At 29.8% G+C, this 13,775-nt stretch overlaps 1 protein-coding gene across 1 annotated transcript in view; it reads right to left on the bottom strand.

Moving 5' to 3' along the window:
• The window catches only part of LOC123297941 (dipeptidase 1), a 317,369-nt gene extending 304,795 nt beyond the window's left edge, over positions 1–12,574 (bottom strand). The window contains exon 1 of the mRNA XM_044879779.1: positions 12,507–12,574. The gene's annotated coding sequence lies outside the window, so the exon portion shown is untranslated. The remainder of the gene's footprint in view (positions 1–12,506) is intronic.
• Positions 12,575–13,775: the final 1,201 nt, after the last annotated feature.

Here is a 13,775-nt window from a genome sequence, read left to right as displayed (position 1 = left end):
ATAACATATGTAAATAGAATGATATTGCATTTTTATGGTAAGCATGGTGTAATTTTCCCATTTCCTCTACCACGTTTCATAATAATGCCTTTTTTTAAATTCATAATACTTTTGAACGGACAGGTTTTTATCGTACTAAAAAAGAGAAAGTAATTATCATACATAACTTGAATCGTCCTTGGATTTAAAATTGGCGCAACGAGATTTTACCAAAGTTAAAATTTTACCGATTTAAAATATGTGTAAAAAGTAATTATTTTTGTGCGATAAACTTTTACTGTTAATCCAAGTTCGAGCTTATCAAATTAGGGTAAATCTTCTTATACTTTTGTTCAACTTTTGCGAGATCAGACATCAGTTTTCTATTATTAACACCGTGAGCCAATTATGAATCAAAACATTAGTTTTTCTTTAAGGTGCCCTTTAGAAGATTGAAAAAAAAAAACGATTAGTTGGGAAATAATGAAAAAGAGGATTAGTGTTGATTTCGTTTTATTCGATTTTATTTTTGAATTTTTTGAAGTGTTTTTATCTTTAAATGAACTGTAGTAAAAATTCGAAAAACTTGAATTTCATTGATTTTCGACAGTTACTTAAGACATGATTTCTTAATATTCCAAAATTAGCTTCAGCAATCCTTCAAGTGACAAACATAGTCATCAAAATTTTATTTACTATTAGGAAAATTACAATAAAGTCCACTTCAAAGGTCTACGTAATTTCATAGACCACCGACTACTAGACGTTATCAGTGATTTTCCTAATAAATTCAAGGTCTATTTGTTTGATAAATCAAATCAAATTTCTGCTAATGTAGTCAACAAGCTCTATAAACGTGTATCTCTTATAATGTATGAAACCTTTTGAAACGTAAATGAAACCTATATGGAACCTATATGTAACTAATATTGCATTTAAATTACCTAACGGTACGATTTAAATTAGATGGGCTACACTATCTAAAACTAAAGGTGTATAAATATATAACTAGAATATATTTCTGTATTCAAAACAGTAGTTACATGCAGAGTGAATGCGTTAAACTCAGCTTCTGTACATAACGGATAACTGATTGTAAGTCATTACATGCATAATTTGTTAAATGTAAAACTAACATGTTCGTTGAGAAATGATGTAGTAAACTCGTAAATAATAACTACTTTATGGGTGCAAATGTAAAATGTTGGGTAAAAAGTGAATGATGTTCATGCAACTTTTCATTTTTCAATTAATCTCTCTAAATTAGATTCATCGAACTTTCTGATTGAATTTATAAAATAATATACAAAATTTTATTTATAAGAGTCATGTAGGTATAACAGAAAAATTTTTGAGTTGAATTAAATGAGCCTTAAACAATATTCTTTTGAAAAAAGGTGGAAAAAATTTTAATGGGTACGTACCCCTAAGAAAAATAAAGATGTCAATCTGTTATTTATCATAAGAACTCATTGTTCGGAATGGATTTTAGCCCAGGAGATCTTAGAAATCAGTAGGAAAAAATTTTTATCGAGTTTTTATGATTTTCTTAAGAGGCACAAAATCATTTTCAAAACTAATTATGACCCCCAAAATACGAAAATAGCATTTGTATGGACGTATTGTCAATCGTTTTTAAGATGTCATTGTCAATGCATTGGATTTGTGATAAAATATATTTGGTCTTATTTTCTGTTTTTTTCAAGATACGGTATTGATTGTTTTGTTTTTCTTTACAATAGTGTAACAATCAATCCGCTTCTAAAATTGGAATAGCAGAATCAAACGTTTCCTGTGATTCTCCCTTATTTTATATTAATCTCAACATCATAGTTTCTTTTAATAATTCAGTATTCGAAGAGTTGATTACCAAAACTCGAACTATTACCCGAACTAAAATATTTCATAATAGAATCTACAACTATTTCTAAATTTCGATAACAAACGATGATTAACCATTTATATTCTAAAATTTATGAAAATTTAATCATTCTAATATTATATCTAGGCTTTTAGTCCTAAGGCTACACATGATAAATTATTACATAGAGAATCATCGAATTTTCTAACCCAGTTTGTATAGGTTTAGGTAACATTAAAGTATATTTATATACATTAGTAAATATAAAGGAAAATCGGATTATGTTCATAAAATACAATATTGCAATACAACCGCCACGAAATATGTATTATTGCTATATATACGAACATAGGAATTATATGAACATAGAAAGTATAGTAGTATCTCGGGGTAGATGTTTGTATATTCACAACAGTATCAGAGTTATATTGCTAGTTTAGATGGTGTAACAAAAAAAGTGTGTCAGTGAAACATAAAGCTCATTTCTGTTAATTTTATTTATGATTACCAAATTAAATTAACTCGCTGCCTTTGAACACTGTAAAATATGCCACTCTAAAACATTCCAGGAAAAATTTTCAAATATGTCAACGTGCTTGTGTTTGAAACAATTCTTTATTGGCTGTACATTATTTCTAGGAAATACTGTAGAGAGAAAAAGAGAAGAAGCAGTTGTCAGACCGTATTTGGAGCTGTTCCAGAATAGGAGGATTACTTTGACGTCAACGGGCTTAAGGGTGGAGAGACCGTCAAAGAAAGGCTGGCACAAGTGAGTCCATCTCCTCGTGGCAAGAGCTGGGCAGTGACAGAAGAGATGAGACATTGTTTCTTCCTCCTCCTCACTTTGACAGCTCCTACATCATGGTACACTGTCAGGCCCAGGCGTTCAGTGTGTCTACCACCTAGCCGGTGTCCTGTAGAAGCCGCAACCATTTTTCTAATAGAGGCTCTTGAAAGTTGTGATATAAGATCTTCGGAACGCCTACGATTGTACTCAGACCATATCTGTCTTGCAGCTCGCAAACGGAACTCCCGGATGTCTATTGATGCTTGTGTCCGGCAGCACTGTGCCATTTGTAGCAAGCTCGTAGGCTTCACAATTGCCCGAAATGTCCCTTGGTCCAGGTACACATACCAGATTTACATTTATTTGCTCCACCAGCTCGTTCAAGGACGTCCATCAGTGCAGTGCTACCTTTAACGTAAGGTGGATTGAGCTCAAGGATTTTAGCGGTGCTTCGCTTTCGGTGAAGATAGTAATGTCGCTACACATGATAGTGTTCAGTCTTATACATTCACATACCTTGTAAATAGCCATTACTTCGGCTTGATACACGCAACAGTGGATCCGGTAGTCGCAATGATAACCATAATCCTAGATTTTCAGAGAAAATCCCATAACCTTACCTAGCTTATTTGAAATGTATAGTCTCCCTCTCTTATGTTAAGTGGTATAATGTGTTTATATAACGAAAGTTATTAAAAGTATCATGTAGGAGAGACTTTGACTTATCAAGTACACAGCTTGGAAATAAAGGTGAGAAGTTTAGTTTCAAAATAAAAATATGTGTGTATACCTACATGATTTAAAGTATGTATACATAATTATAAGATTACGTAATTCGTAACTGCACACTTTTAAAAGTGTTTCACAAAATTTTAAAATTTCACTTTTCTTGAATACACTTTGTACATTTCTAGTTCGAATAACAAAGTCTGTGTACATAATATGTTATAGAAGTGAGCCAGCCAATAGGATGAATCGTTGTTTAGAATATTAAGTAGTCACAAAATAATAATATATATATACATACAGAAACAGATAAAACAAACGTAACAAAAATAAATTTACATACCTTTATTTGCTTTCAAACTTTATTTTTCGAAATGAATAGAGTACTACTTTCTACATATATTCGTGTTATTAATTCACTCTGTGGTATGTTGTTACAATAGTAGGTAACAAAGGAATATTTTGTACAATGTCACATATGTTAAAATTACCAAAATCAACCAAATGTTTACACAATTACTTTTAATCATCATTAGAGTTTGTGTAGTGATTGTATATAATTATTTTACTGCGTTCGTATTCAAACATTTCAATACACGGAGTCAAGTTCGTTATTTATTGTTATTTCTTTATCATACGTTATTATACTGGGTGTTAAAAAGTTTCAGAATAATCGAAGGTCTCGAGAAATATTTTTGTAAAACGAGGAAATACATGTCCAATATGAAACTTATGAACACACAATAACACTCCTAGAGCTGGGACAGGAATCAACTTTAAAATATTAAATAGGAACCCCCCATTTTTGATTTTCCATGTTAAAGTATTTACTTTTACTCGAATCACTTTTCTTCAATTCACGTTAATTAAATTTCAAAATTCACGCTATAATCCAAAATAAAAGGTTTTCGTAGCTTTTTGAAAAATTACACAAAATCATATAAAATAATAAGGTATTTTAGGTTTAACCCCGAACTAAAAACAAAGGGGTGTTAAAAGTTTGAACGCTTAGTGTGTGTATGTGTGTCTGCTTGTCTGTCTGTGGCATCGTAACGCCTAAACGGGCGCGTCGCTTTTGATTTTATTCATTTCGAAAGGTAATTTAATGGATAGTGTTCTTAGCTATGATTCAAGCTCAATTTTAGGGTCCCGTTCCTGAAAAAAAATAGTAATTGTTTTTCAAGGCTATTTTTCTCCATGTAGATCAATTCGAATATTCATTGAAGTTTTCTATTTTAGTGTGTGTTATATTTCAAACCACTATTTTGTTCACAATGTTAAAATTTTAATTATTGGATCAATACATTTTTTTTCAAAAATTTATCGCGTATTAAAATTTAAAAACTATGTACGAGTATGTACGCTATTAATTTTTATTTATTATCGAACTTCGAAATTAAAAAATATGCGCTATCCAACTAATTACGTGCATTTTAAATTGAAAAAATACGAGGTAAGTAATCTGATTAATATTGCATATTTTATATTAAAACATTTATTGGCATAAAAATTTATTATCTGCATAGTTTCAGGTCATACATTTCAAAAGCTGCATACCACAACCCAATTTTAAATCTTTCTAAAAGAATACATACGAAGTTTTACTAAAAAGAAACTATCGTAAGAGCTATCATTTTTTTCGATCATGCACTTTCGAGATAGGAATGATTTTTTTTTTTCTGATGTTCATGAAAAAATAATTTTTTATTTGTTTTTCATGACAAAAATAGTGTATTTTCTTTATAACGGACTTAATTTTCCCAAGTACTTCCAAATGCTTTCCTGCAGTGATTCGGACTATGTTCCGTATTATTATATCATGCATATATGTAATATGTAAAGAATACTAAGTTTAGTCCCAAGTTTGTAACGCTTAAAAATATTAATGCTATGAACAAAATTTTGGTATAGGTGTTTATAAAATCACCTAATTTATTCATTTTCGGTTGTCTGTCTGTCAAAATATTCAGTGTTTCGTAAATATTTTCAATATTTTTATAATTAAACAAAATTAATTATCTTCCAGGTTTTTTGATAATGGAACCAAATGATTACACAATTTATTACACAGTGCTCTAAATTATTGTTAATGAATAAACAGAGTGAAAACCATAATAATAAACAAAATAGATTTGTAAATATTTCAACTCACAACAGTTCTCTCACAAAACTTAATGTGAAATAATTATTTTTGAATAAACACACAAATAACATACATTTCACAATTTTAATTGAATGTAAATTATGACAAAGTACAAGTAGGAATCATACAATATGATATAATATACTGGGAAGTTTATTTTTATGTTCATAAAATTTCAATCTAATGATATATATTATTTACTTTCATTTTATGTAAATTTGAATTTCATATTTAGAGTATTCGAATGGAAGAATTGACTGCATTGTCCGTCAATGAAGTATGCGGAGAATATTACAAAATGCGAAAATTTTCTTCTAGGTTCTTATTTCAATGGTAAAATATTTATCAACAGTAGCTATTTATAGTTGTGGCTTATTACTTTTAAGAATGATTCAAAACTTTTCGTCTTCACTTATCTCTCCGTTTTCTTTGTAAATGGGATATTTGGAATCGAAAATATGCAACAAGTGAAATTTACCAAATTTAAAAAATCCTCGACAAATGTGATTTATTCCTTGTAAACCGATTTTTGGAAACTTAGCTATAAAATGTTCTCAATCAAGTCGGTCCGACCGTTAAGGGGCTACTATGCCACTGAGAAACACACAGACGCGCAGATATACACATTAAACTTATTACACTCCTGCTTAAATCAATATCAAAAGGATGGTCAAGGACATTAAATGATATAAAAAGGATACCTAGAGAGATCATTTTTTGGGACAAATTTTTGAAAATATTTTAACTGAAATTGAAATATTTGAGCTGACTTTGTTCTTTTTTATTTCTGTTTTGAATTAACTAATTATTTTACCATTTCATTTTTCAAAATGAATTGAGCCAGGTTTATTTGACCATTCATTTCCATAGGTTCATCCGTTCAGGCGCTACGATGCCACAGACAGACACACACACATAGCGGTCAAACTTATAACACCAATTTTTTTAGTTCGGGGGTTATAAATACCCTTAACTTACCTTTTGGAAAAAGTGAGGTGAGGGAAAGTTGTTTGAAAATTTTCATTTGTACGATTATATATAATTCAAAATGGTTTCTATGTTACGTTTGTTTGTTACGCTATTTGTTTGTTTCTATTCTATGGCTAATGTTTTTAAATTTTGGGAAAAATGTATTAACAAGAAACACTTTAAATGGATTTGCTTAAAACTCAGCAGTCAGAAAACTGATATTCTACGTTTAATTATACGCAATCGATAAAAACTAAAGAAAATCCGAACATATTTTCATGCATATAGTAAAAGCGTCGAAGTTCACTCGTCGAACATGAGTAAATTTATAAAACACTAGCTTGATACCCGACCGCTTCACTGGGCTTAAAAGTTAAAAAACCACCGCTTTATAGCTTCCACCTCTCTTGATCTCACTTATCCCCTTTCCATAACCCTTGAAGGGATTGTCTTACGCAGCTAAAAGATATGCACAGTTTTCAATTTTTTAAATTGTCATAATTGATTGTGTATATCAGAAAAACTGGCCATGATTTGTTTGACATTTACGGTTTTAAATTTTTACAGAAATCTTTAACTTATGCTTCAAAATGATGATCATTCTGCTCCATCTGTGATCAATATTTTGAACCACAAATTAAAGATTTCTGTAAAAATTTAAAATAGTAAATATCAGATTAAATTTAATTTTTTCTTAAATATCTGTATCTCTATAATTTATAGCTCATGTACTATTGTGGTGTATGAGCTATATTGGTGTACAGTTTCATTAAAAACCATTCTCTGGTTTTGGCGTGAAAGCGTAACAAACAAACAAAGAAACAAACATGCTTACTTTCACATTTATAATATACAGGGATTCAAGAAATTAAGACGTCTAGAAGATGAGACTTTCTGATAATTATATAAACGAGATACAAAAAGCTTTATTTGGAATATTATCAATATAAAAGATAAACTTGTCATTATATGTTAGTGTTACTGACCAAGTCACACTAAAAGCATGAATAGTGTATATCATCATCCTTTGAGTAAGTATATTACCATATGTTTTGTTTATGGTGTGTTTGTTGACTGATGGATGGGTGTTGAATTTAATGAGAATCACTGTTTCCCATTTACAACAATCATATTCTATATATGTTTGTTGTCATATATGCATTTGTATTATATAATAACTAACAAATAGTTGAATACACAAATTTGTATGCAATGCGATTATGTTAGAAATTACAAAATATAGAAGTGTACAGAATAGGGTTATTTATCGAAAATGTCAAAAGTCTTGAAAAATGTTCTATAAGGTTCTTGGACAATAGAAATTAGACCGCAAATCAAAACAAATGAACCAAAAAAGAAGGAGATGCTTTATCTTTACAAGTAACAAATAAAGTATAAAAGAAGGCTATTGTGAGTAGTCTCAGAAAATCTTGCAATGAAATGAACTTTCGCAAGTGGAAATTTATTAATGAAAACTGTTAAAGAAAATGAAAATGATAAAAATAAATGAAAAAGTATTCAATATGTCGTCCCTGTGGTTTAATTTCATTCATAACGTTTGACTGTTCCGAATATTCATTATTGATTACGCCAAAATATTAAGCTACTCATACAATAAAATATCGTATTCACAAATTTCGATTTTACGATAATTTTATAACGATTTCAAAACTAAATTTAACAAGTGAAATCAATCAACTGAATTAATGAGTTAATTGTTGAAATACCATGTATAAACAGTGTTGATTACGAAATAGTTTGTTTTTTCACGTCATGTATGTAAAGAGCGATAGCCAGAGCCATACATACATTTTTAGAAACGTTTTTATTACTTAAACTTTTGTTCTACCTCTTACGGATTACAAAATGGGTCCTATGATCCCAAGACCCCATTGGCCTATGTTGCTCATTTACGAACTCGATCTCACTTTTTACATCCCGAGCACGCTGTAAAAATTTATTCGTTTTTAAGTTATCGTGTTGTCAGGCGGACAGACAGACTGGCGGAAATGGACTAATTAGGTGATTTTAAGTAACATGTGCTTAAAGGAACTAACTCCATAAACACGTTCTGGTTCTAGGATAGTACCTTGGACAAATAACCTATATAACAAATCCACCGGAACTTAGGTAACAAACATTAGCATATATAAAATGAAATTAAGAAGAAAATGAAATCATGCTCAGCCCTTTATAGAATATGAATTTTTTCAAAAATACTACCTACTTATTATCATGGGTAAACTTTGCGATAAAAGATTTTCCTGGCTTTGTTTCGTTTAACTAATTCCATACAAAACACTCACTAATCAAATTATTATTGTTTGGACAACCAATATGAAAATTTTAACGTGCGATAATCTGTGTATATAAATAAATGCGTTCGTTCATTCATAATACATATAAATTTAGTTTGTGTATGCATATAGTATTTATGTCTATCTAATACCAATATACTAAACCGTAAGCTTATAATGAAGCAAAATATATGCTTGATCAGAGGTTTTTTCCATTTTGAATAGCGAAAAAACACCCTTTTTAAAAAAGTGTTATGTTTAGGTTAGGTTAGTTTAGGCTAGATTGGCTGTCCACGAAGGACACACTTAGGCTATAGAGCCCATTGTGATACCATATGTGTGTTTTACCACCTTTCCGCTGATAATTTCATTTTTCAGCTTCTCAATTTTAGAGTCTGAGTGCATCTGCTTCATACAAGTACCATACACTACACCAGCCTATCACAACTATTAATTAAATTAATTTTGTTGCGACGGCGGGAATCGAACCCGCTACCCTAAGCATACCGCAGCCGGAAATGGTTACGCCTTAACCAACTGAGCTAATAGGACAAATTGTTATTTTTTTACAATGAATCTATTTAGGTATACTATCTATTTAGCACTACGGTGCTACTCCAGTAGATATGCACTTTTTACCTGGAAAATATTCCAAAGTTAATGAAGTTTTACTGGATATTTGGAGGTACCCTAAGACTCATTCCTAAATTTTCGACCTCTAGGACTCTGTGCTAGCTTGAGGGGGCCAAAAACCACAACATTTTCGGACTTCTTTCAGTTTTTCGCTTATATCATGTTCCTTGGGCCCATTTTGTGTTCTATAATATAGTTCTTATAGTTGTAGAACAATAAATTTGCTAAAATTTGCAATGTAACACAAATTCCTAGACTTAATAATAACCACGATAAAGCCGATCTATAGGAGGGCGAAGGTAGGCCTGAGATCATAGTTTAGTACAACTATGATCTCATGCCTACCTTCCTACCCCTTCTCCAACTTTCCCCCTCTACTAAATGTGAAAGTGTCTCATTTGAATGTAAGAAGTGCATTTTTAGAAGTCTTCACTCACACCAAATGAAAACACAAAATTTTTTTTGGGTGAATTTACCCCTGTATTAAAGAAGTACTGGAAAAATTTTTGTATTTTTTAGTTGATTGTCTAGTTTTTACCGTAAATAATAAAAAACCGTTTGTCTTTTAAAGATCGGTCGCGTAGACTACGACAAAAAAGCCGTACCAGATTGTAAAAATCCGCCGTGTATAGAATCCGGTTCATGTATATGGCTTCAACTTTTTTTTTCTTTGTTTCCACGTATGTGTTGCCAAAGACGTTAACATAGTGGCCATATGAAGCACAAAAATAAAAAATATTGCTTTTCATTATTTGATACTTGAACAACGGTTAAAACTTGATTTTTATTTACTTAAAAAGTAATCTTTATCAATCATCCAATTGATAGACAACAAAAGTCATGAAAATTTCGCTTCATTTTGGGCACACGGTCAATAAATCTACTTTATATACAAACCCAACACAAAATAACTGAAACAGATTTATATTGTTCCAGAATTTATGATTTCGGTTCTATCTGTGGCTAATTTCATGACACATTTATTTATCTATACATAACACAAATTTGTTTATAAATTAATATGTCATATTTAATCAAAAAAAGATTAATCCAATTTAGTATTATATTATACGAATGTATTCCATGAATTATTATTATATTTACATTTTTAATAAATATTATGATTATTATTGTTATGATTATTTTAAGATATTAATGGTTATAATTTATTGTCAAATTATTATTATTTTTTAGGCGAGTTTCTTTTTAATGGAAAGTTAGCAATTTGATGGTATAAAAATTGCTCACTTATTTGATAGAATAACAAAAATTGTCATAATTAGTGCTATCTGCATATATAATGGTTATTATAATATTTTTTTCGTAATCTAACAATAAATAAATTATTTATTTAATAAAATTCCGAAAACTAAACCTGTGAGGGAGTCAAATAGGGATGTAATCGTGGATTTAAAATGGAATGTTGCTATGCGAACGCAAATGGTTTGTTTTAGCTGCCTTGGTGACGAAGTATAAATTTGATATCTAATCGAGGTTGCAGGGGAGATTTATTAAAATTTAGTTTTTCGTTCGGCTATATTCAGTCTGATCATAAGAATACTCTATTGGCTGCAACTTTTATAATACCAAACCTTTCTGACTCTGTGCAATTTACAAAATTAAAAAAACCCCCCGACGAAAATTTCGGGTACGAAACCCAAAAAATCGCACTTGAAACATACCTAAGAACACTCCCCATTAAATTACCTTTCAAACGAAACAAAAAAATTAAAATCGATTCATCCATTGAGGCAGTACGATGCCACAGACAGATAGACACACACATACCTAGCGGTCAAATTTATAATACCCTTTTTTTAGTTTGGGGGTTAAAAAAGGTTATGTATTAGGACTTATGATAAGTTTTATTGAGAATGAATTATTTTCATATAAAAAATTGCAAGACCAATTTATAGTTTTTATAACTCCTTTTGTTGGATAATGGCTGTATAGCAAATTTGCTGAAGCCTATTTTAATAATAAAAAAAAAAAACTCCTTTTGTACATCTCTCGGAAAGAATTTTTTGAAATTCCCTATTTAAATTACCGTATACCCTTAGTAATTGTAGTATTTCATTTCTATAATTTGTCAATACGGGGCATTTTTCCAACATAAAATTTTACTAATAATTATTTTTAATGGCACTCGTTTAGTTTACGCAGGTCTTGGGTGTTCTTTTCTGTATTTGTTAATGCAAAATTTATAATTTTATTTTATAATACACAGTATGTTTTTAATGGATTTGGAGTGTTGTTTTTTTTTTTTTTTTTAGATTACTTCAATTAAAATAATGTATTTGTATATAGATAATATTCTTTTTTTGTGTTAGAAAAATTTTTCATGATCGACTCAGGAAAAATAGTTGTTTTAGGAATATTCTACTACCAAGAATATAAACCATTATTTAATATTTTTATCAGAAAAAGGCTCTAAATATGTAATAAAATAAACAGATTTGCCAAAAATTTCCAACTGTCGGGAATTTATCTGATCTAAGATCATGAACAATTTTAAAGCAATTACAGATTTACTATATCGTTTATTGAATTAGCAAATCCTTTTTATTAACAATTGCCTGTTTTTGGTTTACAAAACCCGCTGTCAAACTTAATAATTACACTTATTTCTTGTTTCTCGCAATCTATTATGAATGTGAAAAAATATTATCAGGGTAGTGTTTCACTGTTTGTCACTCATACTACGTGTTATATATCACTAAAAAACATTTTTTTTTTCCATAAAGAAGTTCATTACATCAAGAAAATTGTTGAGTTGTAAACATATAAAACAATATTTAAAACAAATACTTATAGGGCACAAAAACAATTATTGATTATAAAACTTTGATAACTAGGTACTGCTATAGTAAAAGTAAAAATTGATTTCACCGAACTGTTTTCCTATAATTCGTAAACTTAATTAAATATTTTTATCAATTTGCGGAAGTTTTCCATTTCAGGCATTAAATTGGTAGTTTCTTATTATTTCTTCGATATCAGGTAAAAAGTAATGAAGCCAGAAAAAAGACATAGCACCCCATGCTTTTCTACGATAAAATGATTTTTTTGAAGTTAATTAAATTCTTTTTTAAATTTGTTAATGATTCTTACCTTTAATATGATAATACTCGTGTCATTGGAAGATAATGTGTCAAATTCGTTTGTAATACTGCATGTTGTTTATTCATGTTTTCTGTAAAATAAAGGTACACAAATTAGTCGTTTACTTTCTAGATTAATGTCATTTATACTCAATAGAATGATAATTGACATGTGAAAACCACTGTTAAACAGAGAGACGATTTAACATCTGAATCAGTGAAAAATGTCACATATGACATATAAATTACAAACTGTTTATCTTGAATGAATGCAAAGGTGATACACAAACAAAATTATCCAGATTATCACAGTGGATTACATATAACTAAGTCCGTTTAATAAATTTATTTACCTATGTTACTTTATATTATTTTATCGTAATTTATTATTTAGACTAGGTGTGCTTTCACGAAGACAGACTTTTTACGTCATGTGAATTAAATTTTCAATAGTAGAGGCCTTTGTATAAAATTGTATACAACGCCACTTATAGAGAGCATGGTTGAAAGTTTAATTTGTTTAGTTTTATAAAACCAATGTCCTAAATAGCTTTGTAAATGTCGTTGAAAATATTTATAAACATACCTCTACCATAATTTTATCCAGGTTTTTTAGTTACACGGCTAAATTGGGAAGAGTGAAAGGTGAATCTAAGTATAGAGGCCAATAATTAACAACATTTATCTTAGGGCAAACACATCTAGGGAGCAAAACTAAAGAATGTCTCAGATCTCATGTTTATTGCCGTACAAGGCGAAGACGAGGAAAGCAAACATGAGACCTGAGACATTCTTTACTTGATCTCGTGGTGTGTATACTATTTTTCTCTCCAACGGAGCCAGAAAGCGACAAATTTTGCACAGCTAGACGAAAGTTTATATTTTCTTCACGGAGGTGAGAAAAGGTGTTTTTGTGCAACATAATAATCCTTAAAAAAGGCCATTCGTTTACTTTGGTGCAAGGAAAACAGAACATGTTTATTTACAATTCTTAGCTATTAAACTAAAATGCAAAAATATACTAAGACGCTTATAGAGAATTTTAAGCTTTAACTAATTTGGGTCACGCGAAATAATGTTGAAAGCAATTACTCTTAACGTATATTCTGTAAGAATTCCTTCCTTTTTTTCCAATATAATATGCGTCTTATTTGAATTATTTTTTTTCAGAGTAATGAATTAAATGGGATAAATTATGAATTCTTTTGAAATTAAATAATAATTTCTCCTGCAAAAAAACTCAAAATTAATTATTTTAAATCGAATAGTGTGTACAAGA

Source organism: Chrysoperla carnea, chromosome 4 (assembly GCF_905475395.1).
Source record: "Chrysoperla carnea chromosome 4, inChrCarn1.1, whole genome shotgun sequence".
In the NCBI taxonomy this organism is placed as follows: domain Eukaryota; kingdom Metazoa; phylum Arthropoda; class Insecta; order Neuroptera; family Chrysopidae; genus Chrysoperla; species Chrysoperla carnea.
The sequence above is the reverse complement of the archived record's forward strand: the minus strand, read 5'-3'. Positions and strand labels throughout refer to the sequence as shown.